Source organism: Schistocerca serialis, chromosome 1 (assembly GCF_023864345.2).
Source record: "Schistocerca serialis cubense isolate TAMUIC-IGC-003099 chromosome 1, iqSchSeri2.2, whole genome shotgun sequence".
NCBI lineage: Eukaryota > Metazoa > Arthropoda > Insecta > Orthoptera > Acrididae > Schistocerca > Schistocerca serialis.
The window spans coordinates 880,834,616-880,856,777 of NC_064638.1; positions in this window are offsets into that span (position 1 = coordinate 880,834,616).

A 22,162-nucleotide genomic window follows, 5' to 3' on the forward strand; every position below is an offset into this window, starting at 1 on the left:
ACACCAATTTATGTAGGTTACCAATTAATAATAAAATTTGCGCTTAAGAGATCCGAGGCGCCGTCTCACATTGTCGGTATTGGCCCTCCAGCAAAAAGGTTTGATGGCCGCTGGTCTAGAATATTTTTTTGTTTCGTTCTGTAGTTTGAAACTTTACTATGTCCTCCTTTATTTGTACTGCTACATGAATCTCCTTTTAACTGAATATGCAAAAATTTCAGTGCATATTTTATTTTCCTTGTAATGCTTATGTGTAGTGCGCTGTGTAAGGCTAAATGTGATATGTGGCAATGTTGTATGAACGGAGATGAGAGAGTGATATCTATAGTTGGAGTCGAACAGTGACATTCAGTGAGCATGCGCGCGCGCATGTGCGTGCATGCGCCTGTGTGCTTACCATGTCGTGACGAGTTCGTGGTTTATGTTGTGTAATCGTGCCAGACAAAATCATACGAAAATTCAGGGACACGTTCTTATTTTTCAGTCACGGTTCAAGCTAAACTTCAACGTGGACGTGATGAAACAAAATGTTACACTGTATAGGTACTGTGAGCTTCGTGGAATAGTATAAATAACTGCGACAGCATGTACGGAATTGGACTCTGTTGCTGTGAAAATTGAACTGTTTGCACTTCATTGAGTTGGACAAACTAATGTACTTTAAAATGCTGATCTCGTTTGCTGCTCAAAAAATTGCTGCGCACGTTAAAACATTAACTGTCGCCGCGGAGACTTACAAACTGATGGTGACGTGTCGCACTGTTTTCCCCAGGACTGTGCATTCGCTATCGTGATTGCTGAAAATGTACGGACATTAACACCGTAGTCAGCGGCTCGAATTGAATACTTTACTGTTCTAAAACTGTGTACGGGTCGTTAGAAACAGAAACGTCTATAAAAGGAACGTTGTAATCGTACGCAGATGAACGTGGATTTGTACATAAACAGCTACGTTCTACCGGCCTATAACACAAGAAATCCAACGAAGAATGGAGTAACTGCACCGAGAAACACATTCCAAGCTAGAGGACATATTTTCTGGCGTTTCACAACCGATGGAGGTGTTTTAACTCCGCCGCCACCATCGATGGTCCACCGTTGACATTACAATCTGCAACGCTAGGAGCTCTCCTCTATAGATACTAAAAACATTTTAAAGACTTCCAAATGTAATTTCTTTTTTCTTTGAAACAAACTCCTCTAAATATTTGCTTTCCTTAAATAAACGTAGTTTTTGTAACGTTTCTTTGCAGTCAGTGTTGACGTTGTTAATTTCACCATAACAGTAGTCATTACTATTTGCTACTTCTATGTTCCTCTACATTTTATGGTAGTTGTTATTGAATTATTTTTACATATTCTTTAGGAAGAGTGTGTTTTCACGTATGCAGACAGTGTTTTATGAGCCGTATTTACGCGTTTTGTTGTGGTATGTGCCATGTACACTTTGTTTACAGATTTCAAGGAAATTGTCAGTAATATGTTGTTCAGAGGGCTTACCTCAATTATGGATCGAAGAATGTCTTGGGAAACTGCGAATACAGCTCCCAGATGGGATATTTCTTAGGAATCTGTTGCCTATTTTATTTTTGAATAGTCTTTTAATTCCCAAAATTCTAACAACCTTGTTTCTTGCATGGCTAAAATTTTAATTTTTTGGTCTTTAGGTCTTTCTCTTAATTTGTAGAGTTTTACTTGTTTTATGAGTGTGCTAACGTTGATTGCACGAAAGAAAGGTTTGTTTTGAGCTTAAGGCGGCCAGAAAATCCTGACTTCCTCTGATCTGGATTACGGCGTCTCAGCCTAGCATCCTCAGAACGCGACAGACCAGATGTGCCGCTGATAGTGATGGATTTGTCACTTTATGATCACTAAATGCTTCGTTGTTGTACAACCAATTACGGGCTTGGGTTCGTAGAAAAATACGGTGGTTAAAACTGCGAGGGTTAACTGCGAAATTTTAAGTTCTGGCCACACTTCTGATGTGGACCACACTGTCGCTTGCTGCAAGCCAGTTCCGCTATATCAAGGTCCATTCTTTCCGTCTTTCTGTCACCATAGCAGGGGACCCCTGACAGGTCTTATAAGGAGCCTACGCTCGCTTACCTATTCATAAACAGAGTTTTCGCTTATCGTCTTTCATTACGAGCGTCTGGGCACGCTACTTAAACTGTGTGACCTTGCTACCACCTCGAACTCGCAAATACAAGCAATAATATTAACACTCCGACCATTATTTCAGAGTTAACTGAACTCTCTTACTAGTGTTAACCGCGTTCAATTAAGCTGTTGCAATTCTGCGGGAGCATCTAGTGGATAGATTACGGTGACGTTGTATCCACAAACGAAGTATGCACTTCAGTTCACTCTTTGCTTTAATTATCGTTTTGAAAATCAGTGTTTCCCACTAAAGCACAGTGTCACTATTTACCATTAACACAGGAATGAATACTTATTCACTTTGAGAACTTCCTTCCTGAAAAACAAAAATTCTACCTGCTAACACGAATTTTGAATTTGGACCAGTTAATGAATTAATATTTTATTAAATGTATTTGTTGTTTTTTGTGCCGGATGAAACTAAAAAGATTTTTGATGACTTCCTTTTCAAAGATTACTTCAAGAAATTTGCAAAGAAAAAATGAAGTTAGTAATTTCCGTTAGACTGCACTTACTACAGTCTTGAGACTTTTAGCATATGAAGTGAAGCAAACGAAATTTCAGAAACACTGCATTGAATTTTGTTACTTTTCTGCCCTTTAAATAACATTTTTAAGATAGGATCTAAACAAAGTAAATGATAATGACTTGAAATAAGATGATAACGCTTCTTAGTCCTAACTACCTCTATATTAAGCCTAAAGCCCTGTTCATAACGGTTTTTGTTAACACATGAATATTAAAAAAAATGTCTGTAGCTTGCTTTTTCAGAAGCCGTGCAGCTGAGAATGTGATGCAAAAAATACTTCCACAGGTACTTCCTGACTCTTATTAATTATATAAACCAAAGACGCCATAATTTCTATCTTCGGCAAGCGTTCTTAAAGTAAGATGGTGTAATTCTTTCAACGCCTTATTTTGTCCTTGCATCGACGGCTACAATTTACATAAAACGACTCTTTATTGGAGAAGTGCTAATTGTCGACTTCTTCGATAAATTGTACTAATGTCAGCACGAAATATTTAATATCCTGAAGATCGCACCAATAAGTGACTCACTCAACCACTGCTCGGTCTAGATGGCTGTTCGCCACAGCTCAGTTTGTCGGTTGTATACTCTTTTTCCCATTCAAGACGTCCACAAAATGGAAACGACGTAGCGCACCTCCAACCTCATCTCGAAGCTACGCACCGGATCAGCCTACTGCATATTTTCCCTCGTAAACAAAGCGTTCCCGAAATGGAAAGACAAGAGAAAAAGGCTTTCAGCCTCAGGCCTAACGGCTTGGTATGTATGATGTAGACGAACTCGTCTGCATAGGCGCGGCATTTGAATGTGTGTCCTCGCACAGTGATCCCTGATAAACGGTGTTTCAGGCCGCAGAGAAGTTTTTCTACTGCGATGGCATACATGATCGTTGAAAGGGGACAACCCTGTCGGTCTGACCGTGGCACAGATATTGGTGTCGTCGTCCGTGCAGTGACCATCACCCTCGACGAAGCATCACGAAGTAGGCACATGATTAAGAGGACAAAGGCTGGTGGGAAAGACATCCTCTTCATCATCTTCGCAAGGAAGATTTAGTTCACGTGAATGAATGCCTCGTCGAAGCCGACGGAAATCATGACTCCTTGCGGTCGACACACATATCGAATATCAGTATCTCCGCCCAAGGACGTCTGTGATGGCGACAGGACCTGTTGTAGAACTCGTGTGAGACGCAACTCGAGAAGACGAGTAAAAATCTCAAAATCCGAGTAAAGTGACTGGCCAATAGCTGTCAGGTCACGTGCCTCCAGATGGTTGGGGTATCGAAATAATTAGACATTCCAGAAATTTTGATGGTGACAGCGTCGTAGAGGACAGTAGTTCCTGGTACATTTCCCTCCATCGTGGCAGCATCAATTCTTTATAGGTCCTATAAAATTCTATCGGCAGTTCTGATTCTAACGGTTCTGGAGAGCGATTTGAGCCCCCTCAGTGAGCTCATCAGTGATGTCTCAGCGGAGATGTTTGTTAAAAGAGAGGTAGCCACTTGGTCATCAAAGATACGAAGAGCCGTCGGTGGTATGCCTGTACGTGGGGAAAAGTTTTTATGTCCGCTTGTGATTCCATCCATAGGCCATCAGGTAAACCTAAAGACGATGGTATCTGAGATCTGTGACGACATGATACACTGAGGGTGTTTCTCCGTTGGTCCTGTCTTGATATCACTTTCGAACAACTACGCATTCCAATTGGCGCTGCGTAAGTGCCAAGATCTTAGCCTTGATACATTGAACCTCGACCTGATGTTCTGCAGAAGGCGGGTGCTCCATAAGGTCATGGAAGAAAACTGTATTCGTTCCTTGCCATATTAGGCCAGGACGCGGCTTAGGGCTGGCTTTGTAACCAACACAGAAGTATGGACGAGTATTGTGTGATGTGTCACTCGCAGGATTCCCGTGAGGTCGAGATCATTCGGCGACATTCCGGTTTCTGCAAGAAGGCCACGTTAAGCTTCCACAGACCACGAATGCGCCATATTGTTTGACGCCGGAGGTTGATCCAAAAAATAGTTCAAATGGCTCTGAGCACTATGGGACTTAACTGCTGTGGTCATCAGTCCCCTAGAACTTCGAACTACTTAAACCTAACTAACCTAAGGACATCACATACATTCATGCCCGAAGCAGGATTCGATCCTGCGACCGTAGCGGTCCCGCGGTTCCAGACTGTAGCGCCTAGAACCGCTCGGCCACTCCGGCCGGCCGGAGGTTGATGGTGCACACATAAACACTGTGGTCTGAGAAAGTCTAAGGGCCCTTTTCCGCGTCCAGGACGTCCGAAGCGAGCGGGGAAGTCATGTAGAAGCGATCCAGTCGAATAGCTGAGTGGTTCGTGGCGTATGTATATCCCAGACGATCGCCGTGTACCACTTCCCAGGTGTCTACGAGGGTGAAGTACAAAGTAACGAAGTTCGGGACAGGCGGTAAAATTCGGATATTGGTCCTTCTTACCGAGAACACAGTTGAAATCCCTGCCGATGATCATGTGCTCACATCTTTCCAAGAAAAGTACGTGATTGTTTCAGAATAAAATTGTGAGCGCTTTCGTCGATTGTGCCGGATGGCGCATAGATATTCACTGGTCTCACACCGTGTGTTGTTGGAGCTGGCTGCAAGTAGGAGACGTCTTTTACTGCAATACCTTCGCGCACGATAATCGCTGCTCCAATACCTCCGTTGGCGGCTGGAAAGACGCATGCAGTGTAACCATAAAAATCGGTTCAAGTCTCCGTCTGTAGCTCTTGGTGCAGGGAAATGTCAACGTCCGCTGCTCGTAACCTATCAAGTAACAATTGAAGATTAACGTAGGTATAGATCATATTTTAGCTGATGATGACAATGCTGTACGCCTGTATCTGCAGCACCTGCCGTGTGCCCTTATATCGGTAAGAACGAATGACAGAGGGTCTTAAGCATTGTCTGTCTTCTGATCACCCCCGGTTCATCGGGGCAGCCTGTGGCATTGAGGTTTTCAGGGCATTACTATGTTACAGAGTCACTCGGTAAATTGTCCTGCCCGTGATGGATGTGAGTACCAGCAGGTGCGCCTGAGACCTCCTCCTAGGAGTCATCTGGTGGGCGTGTGACGAATTCATCCCGGAAGCAAGACTCCGGCTCAGCCGTCGTGATCCTTTTCTTCTAGCGTTGTTTTGATGTGGTTCAGAGTTGGACGACGGGATGCGACGTTCAGGAACGAAGGCTGCAGTAGGAACAGCCATGGCATCGACATCCGTGTCATCTTCACATCTGCCGACATCTTCACCCGGCACCAAAATCCATGGGCGACGGGCCGGTAGCTGTTGGCGACGGTCGGCCTCGTCTCGTCCGAGGGCGTCGGGTCTCAGTGCTGCCACACGGGTGTGTGAAAGGGATGCCATAGCCAGAAGGGAGAAGCGTCGTCAGTTTGCTGCTGAGTAATTCTGCATTGGAGGCATTCGTTTCCCACATGCCATTTTTGCAGACGAATTAAAGAAGCTTCAGTTGGTGTCTTCACAGCAATTTTGGAAGCTGTTGATGTCTTTATTTTCTTTGGAAATACGAACCTGTCTTCGGGAAAAAATGACTTTACCTTATGATATCTAAATAGTAAAAGTGGCAGATCTGGAGGAAGTGACAACGTCGCCCAGTACCACCACACTAGCTCAGCGTGTTCGGTCTAAGGGCTATCTGCTCTCTCTCTCTCTCTCTCTCTCTCTCTCTCTCTCTCTCTCTCTCTCTCTCTATATATATATATATATATATATATATATATATATATATATATATATATAATACTGAATGGAGCATTCAATCATCGACTTGAACAAGTATCATGAGACACCCGCCCAGAAAAAACGCTGAGAGCAATAATGAACAAAATGAAGGCGAAAAAAAGGTCAGTTAAGTGGTGACAGATTTCGTGATCGAAACTATAGAGCGCTTATTTTTTTAATTCTGAAAGAGAATTGTCTTCAGAAATGATTCTATTGTCATATTGACACCCAATTACATAGATCATTGAAGAACTGCAACAGTTTGTCTGAAGTTGTCCCAGTACTGACAGTTTACTTGTAAGGATTGTTGAATTGCACCTTCAAACACTCTTTTGAGATTTTCAGTCTCACCAGGGAGTACTACAGTGCTAGTCTGATGTACTTGCAGTGGGGCATCAGGGAATTCATTAGTCACATCTAATGCTAAATTTAACTTCTCATTTTCTTTCTGCGGACTTGATGTTGTTGTTGTTGTGGTCTTCAGTCCTGAGACTGGTTTGATGCAGCTCTCCATGCTACTCTATCCTGTGCAAGCTTTTTCATCTCCCAGTACCTACTGCAACCTACATCCTTCTGAATCTGCTTAGTGTATTCATCTCTTGGTCTCCCTCTACGATTTTTACCCTCCACGCTGCCCTCCAATACTAAATTGGTGATCCCTTGATGCCTCAGAACATGTCCTACCAACTGATCCCTTCTTCTGGTCAAGTTGTGCCACAAACTTCTCTTCTCCCCAATCCTATTCAATACTTCCTCATTAGTTATGTGATCTACCCATCTAATCTTCAGCATTCTTCTGTAGCACCACATTTCGAAAGCTTCTATTCTCTTCTTGTCCAAACTATTTATTGTCCATGTTTCACTTCCATACATGGCTACACTCCATACGAATACTTTCAGAAATGACTTCCTGACACTTAAATCTATACTGGATGTTAACAAATTTCTCTTCTTCAGAAACGCTTTCCTTGCCATTGCCAGCCTACATTTTATATCCTCTCTACTTCGACCATCATCGGTTATTTTGCTCCCCAAATAGCAAAACTCCTTTACTACTTTAAGTGCCTCATTTCCTAATCTAATTCCCTCAGCATCACCCGACTTAATTAGACTACATTCCATTATCCTTGTTTTGCTTTTGTTGATGTTCATCTTATATCCTCCTTTCAAGACACTGTCCATTCCATTCAACTGCTCTTCCAAGTCCTTTGCTGTCTCTGACAGAATTACAATGTCATCGGCGAACCTAAAAGTTTTTATTTCTTCTCCATGAATTTTAATACCTACTCCGAATTTTTCTTTTGTTTCCTTTACTGCTTGCTCAATATACAGATTGAACAACATCGGGGAGAGGCTACAACCCTGTCTTACTCCCTTCCCAACCACTGCTTCCCTTTCATGTCCCTCGACTCTTATAACTGCCATCTGGTTTCTGTACAAATTGTAAATAGCCTTTCGCTCCCTGTATTTTACCCCTGCCACCTTTAGAATTTGAAAGAGAGTATTCCAGTCAACATTGTCAAAAGCTTTCTCTAAGTCTACAAATGCTAGAAACGTAGGTTTGCCTTTCCTTAATCTTTCTTCTAAGATAAGTCGTAAGGTCAGTATTGCCTCACGTGTTCCAGTGTTTCTACGGAATCCAAACTGATCTTCCCCGAGGTTGGCTTCTACTAGTTTTTCCATTCGTCTGTAAAGAATTCGTGTTAGTATTTTGCAACTGTGTCTTATTAAGCTGATAGTTCGGTAATTTTCACATCTGTCAACACCTGCTTTCTTTGGGATTGGAATTATTATATTCTTCTTGAAGTCTGAGGGTATTTCGCCTGTCTCATACATCTTCCTCACCAGATGGTAGAGTTTTGTCAGGACTGGCTCTCCCACGGCCGTCAGTAGTTCCAATGGAATATTGTCTACTCCGGGGGCTTTGTTTCGACTCAGGTCTTTCAGTGCTCTGTCAAACTCTTCACGCAGTATCATATCTCCCATTTCATCTTCATCTACATCCTCTTCCATTTCCATAATATTGTCCTCAAGTACATCGCCCTTGTATAGACCCTCTATATACTCCTTCCACCTTTCTGCTTTCCCTTCTTTGCTTAGAACTGGGTTTCCATCTGAGCTCTTGATATTCATACAAGTCGTTCTCTTATTTCCAAAGGTCTCTCTAATTTTCCTGTAGGCGGTATCTATCTTACCCCTAGTGAGATAGGCCTCTACATCCTTACATTTGTCCTCTAGCCATCCCTGCTTAGCCATTTTGCACTTCCTGTCGATCTCATTTTTGAGACGTTTGTATTCCTTTTTGCCTGTTTCACTTACTGCATTTTTATATTTTCTCCTTTCATCAATTAAATTCAATATTTCTTCTGTTACCCAAGGATTTCTACTAGCCCTGGTCTTTTTACCTACTTGATCCTCTGCTGCCTTCACTACTTCATCCCTCAAAGCTACCCATTCTTCTTCTACTGTATTTATTTCCCCCATTCCTGTCAATTGCTCCCTTATGCTCTCCCTGAATCTCTGTACAACCTCTGGTTCTTTTAGTTTATCCAGGTCCCATCTCCTTAAATTCCCACCTTTTTGCAGTTTCTTCAGTCTTAATCTACAGGTCATAACCAATAGATTGTAGTCAGAGTCCACATCTGCCCCTGGAAATGTCTTACAATTTAAAACCTGGTTCCTAAATCTCTGTCTTACCATTATATAATCTATCTGATACCTTTTAGTATCTCCAGGGTTCTTCCATGTATACAACCTTCTTTCATGATTCTTAAACCAAGTATTAGTTATGATTATGTTGTGCTCTGTGCAAAATTCGACCAGGCGGCTTCCTCTTTCATTTCTGTCCCCCAATCCATATTCACCTACTATGTTTCCTTCTCTCCCTTTTCCTACACTGGAATTCCAGTCACCCATGACTATTAAATTTTCGTCTCCCTTCACAATCTGAATAATTTCTTTTATTTCATCATACATTTCTTCAATTTCTTCGTCATCTGCAGAGCTAGTTGGCATATAAACTTGTACTACTGTAGTAGGCGTGGGCTTCGTATCTATCTTGGCCACAATAATGCGTTCACTATGCTGTTTGTAGTAGCTTACCCGCATTCCTATTTTCCTATTCATTATTAAACCTACTCCTGCATTACCCCTATTTGATTTTGTGTTTATAACCCTGTAGTCACCTGACCAGAAGTCTTGTTCCTCCTGCCACCGAACTTCACTAATTCCCACTATATCTAACTTCAACCTATCCATTTCCCTTTTTAAATTTTCTAACCTACCTGCCCGATTAAGGGATCTGACATTCCACGCTCCGATCCGTAGAACGCCAGTTTTCTTTCTCCTGATAACGACATCCTCTTGAGTAGTCCCCGCCCGGAGATCCGAATGGGGGACTATTTTACCTCCGGAATATTTTACCCAAGAGGACGCCATCATCATGTAATCATACAGTAAAGCTGCATGCCCTCGGGAAAAATTACGGCTGTAGTTTCCCCTTGCTTTCAGCCGTTCGCAGTACCGGCACGGCAAGGCCGTTTTGGTTATTGTTACAAGGCCAGATCAGTCAATCATCCAGACTGTTGCCCTTGCAACTACTGAAAAGGCTGCTGCCCCTCTTCAGGAACCACACGTTTGTCTGGCCTCTCAACAGATACCCCTCCGTTGTGGTTGCACCTACGGTACGGCTATCTGTATCGCTGAGGCACGCAAGCCTCCCCACCAACGGCAAGGTCCATGGTTCATGGGGGGGTCCCGCATTTTTGCTGAAAATAGGTGACCAAAGAGCTTTTTTGCAAACACCAGTCTCCAGTGCCTGCACTGACCTGATCATATTTGCAAATGGTTTTTTCTAGCAGTAAAAGGCCAAGTTTTATCAACATTCTCTTTTAGACTTAAAAAAAATCTGACACTACTTTCAGGACATTTTAAAATTTGCAAGAATACTTTCATTGCAATTTCCAAGTGGTGATGAATACTGGATTGAAGTATTCTCTTTTCGAATAAAATAGAACGCAGATATTAAACTACATGGAAAAGTAATTTATGGCATGCCATGTCATTCATTCTACGTCACGTTTCATGTGTCAGGGCAGGCTGCTTTTCTCACGAACATTATCTTTAGTCACGCCCTAAAATTTTAGGATTGTGATGAATAATGTTAACAAAACTTTGCATTTTACGTACATGATATGTACAATTGGTAGAAAATGTAGAGGCTACCTGTTAAATTGTGCATTGGCGTTAGACATTTTAGTTTTCAGTTTTAACAGTTGAATCATATCCGTAGCTAATTCCAGGCTTGCGTCGAGTTTAACTCGGACTTCGTACTTAAGGCAGTTGTCTCACTGAAAAAAAAAAAAAAATAAACCAATGTGGACACTCAGTAGTTTCGAACCCAGGATTTCTGCTAGCATACAACCACATTTAACTGACTGTCCAACAGCGACGTTTTGATAACCAACCCACATTCACCGTTTAAAAATCTTATTGTGTGACCTTTTTGTCCAAAAGTTGGCAGGCTTACATTCTCATAGAAACTAAAGACATTAGTAGCTTGCAAAATTGTTATTGGGAGTTGCTCCTTTTATTCGTCTGCAAAAGTGGCCACCGCAGTTTAGCGTCTCGAACAATCATTAAAGTCGATACGCGGCCTGTGTCGTCTTCGATACAGTGTGTACTCCTCACAACGACGTCACGCGTGTCTCTAGCAGCGTGCAGTCAGACTCACACGGCCACAGCCAGCCTCCCGTCGAGGTCCTCGCGCCATTTCAAGTCCGCCCGTGACTAAACCTCAGTCCCCAAGCGTAAATTACAGACTGTCGTGTCACAATGTTTACTGAGACATTTTTCCTTCTGGCATTATGAACTTTTAACTGTGCGCATATACCCTATTAATTACGATACACCCTGTATTTAGACACACGTTCTGCGGGGTATAAACTGACCAGAATTGACCTCTTGAAACGGGCATTTCCTATGGACCAAAGTTTATTACTGAAAGTTTATTTGCTTCCACTTTTGACAATTTTGTGTTGAGTCAATAGAAAACCCGTTATTTTAATTATCTTCAACACACAGCTGAACTACTTCTTTCAATGTCCAACTAGAATGTCTCTGTTGAATACTGTGCAGTTTTTTTAAAGGCTTGCCAATAACATTAGTTGAGTACTACTCATCACTAATTTTGGATGGCACTGCAGTCGCATTCTCTGTATTGAGATACATCTGTAGTAGATTCTGAAGAAGGTCCCACGCCTTTGTTTTAATGACTACCACCTCCAGTTCGTGTATCTTATCCGTGACACTCTATCACTTCGCGATAATGCGGAACGAACTCCCCGTTTTTGAACTTCTTCGATGACCCCATCTGTTCTATCTTATGAGGACCCCACACAGCACAGAAATATTCCAGAAGAGGGAGAACAAACGTAGTGTAAGCAGTCACTTTAATATAACTGTCACACATCCTAAGTGTTCTGTGAATAAATCGGTGTCTTTGTTTTGCTTTCCCAACAACGTTATATATGTGATCGCTCCAACTTCTATAAGAAATGTTGGCACTCTGGACCTGCATTCTCGAGGACGACGGTCCAAACCAGCGTCCGGGCATCCTGATTTAGGTTTTCCGTGACTTCCGTAAATCGCTTAAGGCAAATGCCGGGATGGTTCCTTCGAAAGTGCACAGGCGCTTTCCTTCTCCATCTTTCCCTAATTCGAGCTTGTGTCTCGTCTCTAATGACCTCGTTGTCGGCGGAACGTTGAACACTATCTCCTCCTCCTCCTCTCTTTTGTAAGACACGAACTGACATTTTTTGTTGCGATCTTCTGAAGGCTTTAATCAATGGTATGTTACTAACTGACAGTTAATCATTACAAATCCTAGTAACAACGACGCTAATGAATCTTCAGTGTGGTATTGCCTTAAAACAGCTCACTTTCGTAAAACACGAGTTACAATACTAAAGTAACTAAATGCGTAATTTCTTTAACGACCAATATGACATTTCTTGTAATTTTATTGAAACAAATAGTATCAGTAACGGTGCGTTTTAGAAACCCTTTCAGCGTGCTGGTGTTTACAATCAGCATATATTCATAGGAAGTATGTTATTATATAAAACTCACGAGATATGGACTCGGGCTTGAGAATAATAGTTGCATCGCCAATTAAGAGAGAAATTTCTGTTTCTTTGATGTGTGATGGTAGACCATACTAGTCTAGCTATGTTAGTTCTGGGATACGTATTTACATTTGTGACTCCACCATAACATCACAAGCCTCGTATACGACATCATAATCATGACGTTACAAGCCACACCTCTTTTTCTGTGATGTAACATTGATGGGAAACTCAAACAATTTCTGACGAAACGGGCAAACGGTGTATATCCGACAGGTTCAGTCGTCCTAAAGAGAAGTATTAATTTTTTTCAAAAATATAATTTTCATTCGAATTTTGTAAAATGGTGTCATGTTAGAACAACAAATGTTGTCAGTAATACAGTATTTCCATATATCCATATCGAAAATTTCGTGAACTTCACTTGAATAGCCGCCATATTCAAAGCAGATGCTGTTGCCAATACTACATTATTTCCAAAAACTACATTTTGTTAAGTGAAGAAACGGCACAACAGTTGCTGAATCAACAATCTTTTATTGTATACACGACCTGTTCCGGAACACATAAGACTTCCATTATTTGGTGTAAGCTGTAATAACGAAAATATTATTAGAAGGCAATAGGAGGGGATCCTTAAGTTTGAAATGGCAAATAACAAACTATGTGCCTAAAATTTCTAAAATGGATTAAAATAAATTAAAAGAGAGAAAAAGACATTACTTACAAGCAAAATTACTTAACCGTCTGAGGTCATGTTGTCAAGGAACAAAAGTTTTTTGTCAAAAGGATAAAACGATAGAAGGAGGGGCCTTGAAAAATTCGAAAAAACCGACGTCATTACCAGACAGGGAAAGATACCACACTCTTGATAAATGTAAAATCCAGTGAACAGGAGAAGAGAAATGACATATTGCGTGGAATTACTTACACAATGGCTGCCCGACCGGTAACACTAACAGGAAACCTATATAACAATAAATACTAGCCGTGAGTATTGAGGTCGCATACGACCCACACCGCATGCGCCGTGTGAAAGAGATATGTGATTGGTCAATTGTTTAAACTGTAAAAGAGCGGGAAGTAACAGCAGAAAGGAGACGAAACCATGAGACTATTAGGAGAGAAAAAAAAAACATGAGAAGTATTGCGTTACATGCATACCTTAATTTGAGCTCGCCCGGCTAGCCGTGCGGTCTAGTGCGTTGCGCCGGCCGAAGTGGCCGCGCGGTTCTGGCGCTGCAGTCTGGAACCGCGAGACCGCTACGGTCGCAGGTTCGAATCCTGCCTCGGGCATGGATGTGTGTGATGTCCTTAGGTTAGTTAGGTTTAACTAGTTCTAAGTTCTAGGGGACTAATAACCTCAGCAGTTGAGTCCCATAGTGCTCAGAGCCATTTGAACCAAGCCATCTAGTGCGTTGCTTCCCGAGTGGGAAGGCGTGCCGGCCCCGGCACCAATCCACCCGGCGGATTAGTGTCGAGGTCCGGTGTGCTGGCTAGCCTGTGGATGCTTTTAAAGGCGGTTTTCCAACTACCTCGGCGAATACGGGCTGGTTCCCCTTATTCCGCATCAGTTACACTGTGTCAACGATTGCTGCACAAACACCGTTTCAACGTATGTGTGCACCAAATTATGGTGCTATACTCGTCTGGTATGAGACGTTCCCGGGGGGTGGGATGGGGAGGTGGGGTTGGTCCACTGGGTGCCGAACAGCACAATAACCCTGGATGTGGTGTGGGGCGGCGGTGGGGTGGGTGGACTGCTGTGGCCTGTTGTGGGGTTGTGAACCACTGGGGGCTACGGCGGGACGAAGCCTCTCCGACGTTTGCAGGGCCCAGTTTAATACGTACATACCTTATCTTGCCTGAATGTCATGATTAACTACAATATTTTTGTGATACAGTTCAGTGCGTTCAGTGCGTTCACTGTTTTATGGTTTCTTCATTTTATAAAATGTACTCGCACAGCTCCAAAAATTACATAAGCTTCTTCACCTAAATTGCATAAACTGGCACCATCCAGAACACACTCACACACACACACGAAACTGCCTAGCGTTCCACTTCCGTATTTCCCCTCTCTCTCTCTGTCAATCTCTTTTTTTTCATATTTCATTAAAAATGTTTATGTGAGACATTGTAGCTATCAACTGATACATGGGCTGTCACAAACAGCATCAAATATTATATAATGGGTGTATCTTACTGCATTTCCACGTGCATGTTGTTTACTAAAGATACATAAGCACCTAGAACTCTTTCTTATCATTAAATTTTTCTGTGGCCTCTGCCTTTTCAGTAAGACAGTGGCAATTAGTTCCCACAATATTTCATCTACTTGCCGCAGTTCAAAGATCCTTTTTGCTCATTCAGTGCCGTACAGTTTGCAAGCAGCAGGGTAGAGCGTGAGGGAGCAGCAACTGTTGTCTAGATCAGAAGAGCAGTAGAAGACGAAAACACACAGACAAGTATAGGTAGTCTGAACGTCACGGACACCGTTTGACTTTGAGGTATTAGTGAAGTGTCAAGCTCACAATAATGGGAGAACTACTGATCATAAATGGTTTGCTGCTGAATGTGTATTTGAAAGTCGAATATGTACAGACGTGATTGGGTTTATGGATCCTACACACTTCTTGGATGCATATTTTTATGTGTTTCTTACCAGAGTACATCAAATTAGCCAAGTTCTTAAAATTATTTTTTTGGTAGTCCATGGGAAGATTTAAGTGTTCGTTTCTCTTGCGCGCTGTTCGAGAATAGGATGGTAGAGAAGTAGCTTGAAGGCTAGTGTCTGTAGGTGGGAACTTCTGTCGTTCCACGTCAGCAGTTACTAAATTTTCGCATGAAAATGTCTATTTGCTGGTCGCCGATACTTCCATGTGTGAGAAAATAGTGCCTGCAGGTTTGAGTCGCTAGTAACTACGAGGGTAATTATTCATAAACAATGGTTGAGCCCACATCCGATGTATCACGTCTGCACATGTTTGCCAGACATTTCTTCTTCTTTTAATTTTTTTAATGTAACGCCATTGTACCAGTGTAGGGAAAGATGCGTGATTGTTATGAATTTGCTTTGTGAAAAGATATAAATCGATGTAGTGCAGAAAGTGCAGAAACGCGTTTAGCTAGGACTTTGATTCGGGTGCCATTGTGATAAGCCAGCGGAGCATTACAAGGACTCAAAATGAGTCAATGAAAACATTCTCCAGAATAAATTGAAAATAGAAAAGTAAAGGAAGATGTCATCTCATATGACCTGTAAATACACTGCCGAAAAAAATAGTACAACCGTTTATGTGTTTCCAATGCACCTAAGACTTATTCTTGCAACAATGCAAATAGATTACGTGAAATGATCCCACTTACAGATCAATAATACCAACGATTCTGAGGTACCAGGTATCGACTCTTTCTGAAACGCAGGCATCTGTACGTGGTGTAGCCTCTACGGGGGGCAATGCAGTCTTCGGCATCCAGTCGATAGCACAGATGGCGAGTACTGTCCTAGGACACATTATGCCACACCTGCTCGATCTGTTCACGTTGTGCTTTGATAGTTGTTGGCTGGGAAGCTCACGAGTCACTTCTCGTCCCACCGTATCCAACACGTGCTTCATTGGAGGCAAGTTCGAGGATCGTGGTGGCCAGAGAAGTTGCTAATCACGTATTGCAGAGAAAGTTGAGATTCACTGAGAGTGTGTTGGAACAACACCTCACCTTCCTGATGCAAGAACGGCAAAAAACGCGTCTATCAATATTCTGGGTACGCTCCAGAAACACCAAGGGTGACCGAGCGAGGTGGCGCAGTGGCTAGCACACTGGACTCGCATTCGGGAGGACGACGGTTCAATCCCGCGTCCGGCCATCCTGATTTAGGTTTTCCGTGATGTCCCTGAATCGCTCTAGGCAAATGCCGGGATGATTCCTCTGAAAGGGCACGGCCGACTTCCTTCCCCGTCCTTCCCTAATCCAATGAGACCGATGACCTCACTGTTTGGTCTCTTCCCCCAAAACAACCAACCAACCACCAAGGGTGAACGAGGTTGTAGCCTATCGCACACCATATCACAAGGCCTCGGGTGGGGCCAGTGTGTACTGGACAAATGCACTCTACGAGACAGCGGTCACCATGTCTACGTCACACTCGCAAATGACAATCACTTGCGTCCAGGCAGAATTTTCTTATTTCACTGAAGACCACGGCGCGCCATTCCATCTTCCAAGTGATCCTCTGGTGGTATCCATCGGGCCGTGCACGTCTATGCTGAGCTGTGAGTGGAAGACGAGCTAGAAGTGTGTGTGCCCGTAGTTCCACTCCTAATAACTGCAGTGAGTGTTGACGCCGCTAGGCTCACAAGCTCTGTTACCTGTGCTGTGGTAGCTGTATGATCTGCCACTGCTGCCCTTACAACACGACGATGCTGCCTGGTGTCTGTGTTGCGTGGACGGTCAGAGCATCGTCTACGGCTGTGAGAATGTTCACGTGACCACTTATACGAGCATCGTTGCACAAGTGAACAGCATGTCCAACTTATGTGGCAGTTCTCCAGAAGGATCACACCGCTACTCAGGAGGTCGCAATTTGACCCCTTTCAGACTCGCTCAGTTCGCTGCAGGAAGCACGAGTGCACCTCTGTGGCATGTTTGCCTGCTTGCTTCATACGTTTGCACCACAATGAGGCTTCTAGCCCTGAGCATTTCCTATTGAAGGGTAGACAATGACAGCGCTCTGGTAGCTACGTCACTACGCTATCTGTTGGCGGACGATGTTGAAACCATTCTCAGTACATTTACTATCACCCAGGTGGCATATGCCGTCATCGAATCAAAATCAACATCGTCTACGGTAGACTGATTTTTTTTCTGGCAGTGTATGCTCGGAACTATGGAAAACGGAAATCAGAGGCAAGCTCGCGTCGAAAGGGATCACAGAAAGAGCAATGCAGAGCGAATACGAGATGTACCGCTGCGTCGAAACAGAAATGAAGAAACAACGCAAAACGGTTACTTAGCTGCCCCATTGGGCATACAGCGGCCAGCGGCAGTCCACACTTGTGACTTATCTATTCTACAACCATCATACTTCTCCGTCGAACCAATGTGTTAAAGAGATTGACAAGATATAAATTAATACGAAACATTTGTTATGATTTTATCACGACAATTTTACGAAAATGGCGTGGATATCAACTGCGCTCACATACACTTATTTTAAAATAGTTGTCACTTTGAGACGATTTTCTCCCACAGTCATTTTTACACGATAAATATTTTTAATCTTGTACTTCGAATTTAATACTTCAACGCCATTATGTTGTTGCATGGTTAATTGTAACCTTCATTTCAATATTAGAACAAAGATAAGTTAATATTGAGATGTTAACAGTGAGCCTCTCTCTGGGCCTGTTCAATTGGGGAGTTATATATTATGTAACATGTTCAGGTATATATTCATGTCTGTCAAAGTTAGATTTGTTGTTTAATTTCCTGTTATTGTAATATACTACTTTCTCTATCTTATGAAACAGATCATCTGCTGATGTTTGGATAATAAGTCTGATCTGAGGCTCAAGTCTACGTAAATAAAAATGTAAATCTTCGTTTCTTCAAAAACGTGTATGTTTTTGTAAGAATATCTACCTATTCTTAAATTTATAAAAAATTATATATTACATATATTAAAAAGTAGGTATATAAAAAACAAAAGCCTATTTCAGTGAAAAGTTGTGTCAAAATCTCAGAACACACAGTCAAAAGCTTTCTGAGATTAGAAACATTAACAATATGTATATAAGTGCAAACATAGATCTTGACTTCTTCAAAATCTCATATCTCCGAAAGTTCTTCATCGATTGCTTTGAGATTTTGAAGCAACTGCATTCGAATACACATGTATTTTTAATTTTTATATACCTACTGGAACGCCATCTGATATATATATACGTAATAGACACACAGTAAAAGGGGAAACATTGTAAAAATATAATGTTGTTGTTTGGAAGGGAATGAAAAAACGGTAAGGAGGAGATGGAAGTAGAGGGGCAAGGGCAGATGGAGAGAGAGAATGTGGAGGAGAAGGTGAACAGGCAGAGGGGGGACGAAGGTGATGCGCAGAGAGAGTAGGAAGGAGGGGGAGATGGACAAACAAAGCATTAGAGGGACATGGACAGAGACAGAGACAGCAGATTAGGAAGTATATCCAATTCCCACAGATATTACAAAGGTTTGTTTTCGCTTTCCTTTCTTTTCCATTTAAGAAGAATGAGCCACAGCAAAGTTTGGCCGGATACAGCTATTATGTAATAAGAAGGTTAATGTCGTCATCCTCTGTGAAGCCACATATTGAGAATTGGAACTCGTAGTAGCTCCAGAAAAAATGGGATATGTTGTGAACTGGACTGATGTGAAGGGGCAAAGTTTTCGTCACTGACAGGCGGGAAATATTTTTCTTCCTGTTGCTGTCTCAATGAATGACACGCTCCACCACCTTTGGGACAAAAAATTCGACTCTATTGCGATGTAATAACTATATTATACAGAATATTTTGGATGCTGTCTGGAGTGTGCCGCCATGCCCCTCGGGACTGACAGGAAATTCTGCGAGAAACACGAGCGAGCACCCCGCTGGGCCGACGGATATGGAACTAGTTTGAGTTTCGGCACCGCGGCGCCACGTGTCACCCAACAGCGGACGACAGGTAGTCGTTGCCATGGCAACAGCCGCCCACCTGCCCGCTCGAGTGGAAGGGGCTGATCCGGCCGGGCGCCCCGACGCCCTTCTGTCTGCCACGTTATTGGATAGCTGGCGCCCCGCGCCCGTCTAATAAATCCGATATACGAATCATTCGTCGCGAGGACGCGGTACGCTGTTTATTCCCTCAGGGAGGCTGGAAAAAAAGGCGGAGTAAGCAGCGTTCGTCCATCTCTGCAAAAGTCAATCTGGCATCTGTTTGATGTTCATTTTTGAAGGAGATTAACCGCGGACGCCGTGGATGTTGGAAAACACTGCTCTTCTCACACAACTGCGCAGCGAATTATAAAACATTGAAGTTTCCGTTTTATACTTCCTGATTGTAGAGGACAAGCGTCTGCAGAAATGAAAATACAATATTACCATCGAGAATTTAAAAGCTGGCAGCTGACTCGCCTTTTTGATATGATATTTATTTCTGTACCCCTAATTTCCTGGATACATACGAGGGGCGTTTGAAAAGTCCGTGCAAAAATAAAAACTACTTTCGTGTTTGGGGTAAACCTTTTTTTAATTTTTCGACATAGTCTCCTTTTAGACTTATGCACTTCGTCCAACGCTATTCTAATTTGTTGATTCCTTCCGAATAATAGGAATTGTCCAAGTCTGCAAAATTGCTATTAGCTGCTGCAATCACCTCCTCGTTTGAATAAAACCTTTGTCCCGCCAGCCATTTCTTCAAATTGGGGAACAAATAGTACTCCGAGGGAGTTAAGTCTGGAGAATAGGGGGGATGTGAAACGAGCTGGAATCCTATTTCCATTATTTTTGCGACCACAACTGCTGAGGTGTGTGCTGGTGCATTGTCGTCATAGAAAAGGACTCTTTTGCGGTCCAATCACTGGCGTGTTTCTTGCAGCTCGGTTTTCAAATGGTCTGATAACGATGAATAATATGCACCTATAATAGTGTTACCCTTTTCGAGACAGTTGACGATTATCCCTTGCGAATCCCAAACGACAGTTGCCATAACCTTTCCGGCCGAAGGGATGGTCTTTCCCTTTTTTGGTGCAGATTCTCCCTTGGTAAACCATTGTTTAGATTGTTGTTTGGTCTCAGGAGTATAGTAATGTATCCATGTTTCATCCACAGTGACGAAACGACACTTAAAGTCCTGCGAATTCTTCCTGAACAGCTGCAAACCATCCTTGCAACACTTCACACAATTCCGTTTATGGTCAAGCGTGAGCAATCGCGGAACCCATCTTGCGCATAGCTTTCTCATGTCCAAATGCTTATGAAAAATTTTATGTACCCGTTCTTTCGAGATGCCCACAGCACTAGCAATATCACGCACCTTAGCTCTTCTGTCATCTATCAACATATCATGGATTTTATCAATGATTTCTGGAGTCGTAATCTCCACATGGCGTCCAGAACGTTCAGCATCACTTGTGCCCACATAGCCACTCCGAAAAATTTGAAATCACTTATAAACTATTCTAATCGAAGGTACAGAGTCACTGTAATGTTTATCAAGCTTCTCTTTAGTTTCCTGAGCGATTTTGCCTTTCATAAAGTAATGTTTCATCACCACACGAAATTCTTTTTCGTCTATTTTTTGACAATCACTCGACTTCCTTGATTCACACGAATGCCAAACACAAAGAGATAGATCAATGTGGCTGAAACTTAGTGTGCGTTCTTTCCAAAGATGCTACTAACTAAACATGAGTTCGATACGTGCCGGTGGTGACATTTCTCGGACTTTGCACGGACTTTTCAAACGCCTCTCGTAAAACGAGATTCTCGTTATAATCCTGTGTTCACAAATATTCTTCAGAAGCATAGAGTAGACACAATAAATATAAAAGTCAGAAATTTTTACTGTGCGTAAATCACAAATGAAGGCAGAGTGGATATCAATGTGACATGTGAGCTCACTGGACAAAGATGAGTCAGCCTTACAGAAATCATTACATCTGCATCTGCATACCCTGCAAACCACCACGAAGTGCATGGCATTAAAAGCATTACTTCAAATCAGGTGATTTTGCAGGCCATTCGAGATGTGTAAATTGAGGGTGGAGGAGGGAGAAAGGAAAGAGAGGGGAAGGAACTGATGATATCAGCTGCATCGGAGCTCTATGTGAAATCGGCTACGACGAGTGAGAATATGTGCCGGACCATGATTCGAACTTAGATGCCCTGCTCGCTAGGCAGTTCCGTTAACCACTGCGCCACCCGGACACAGCGTTTATCGGAAATACGCGGACCATCTCGGCACGCTACCCGGCCGACGCACTGTCCAATCTGGCACCACCTACTCGCATCTCCGGTCCATGTCCTCCATGCTCGCTAATTTTAGATTCCCGCTGGAGGCCCAACGATGTTACTCATCCGCACTGAAAGTTGTGGATTCACTGCTCATTGAGGCGAATCACTCATATGAATGCTTGGCGTCCGAAAGAAGATACACGGTGGTTTCATAAAACACTCGACAGGTACTGGGGTGGAGGAGTGGTCAGAAAACCAGTCACATATTCTTCCAGCCGGATGAACTCTGCTGTTTATGTGGCTGCATGAGCAAAGAAATGGTTCAAATGGCTCTGGGCACTATGGGACATAACTTCTGAGGTCATCAGTCCCCTAGAAATTAGAACTACTTAAACCTAACTAACCTAAGAACATCACACACATCCATGCCCGAGGCAGCATTCGAACCTGCGACCGTAGCGGTCGCACGGTTCCAGACTGAAGCGCCTAGAACCACTCGGCCACTCTCGCCTCTTATGTGGTGAGTGGCTCCAAACGTTAATTGCATGCAGCTCACACCGCAATGTTCTCTCACTAACATGTGGCGGCGGACATTCATCCACTGC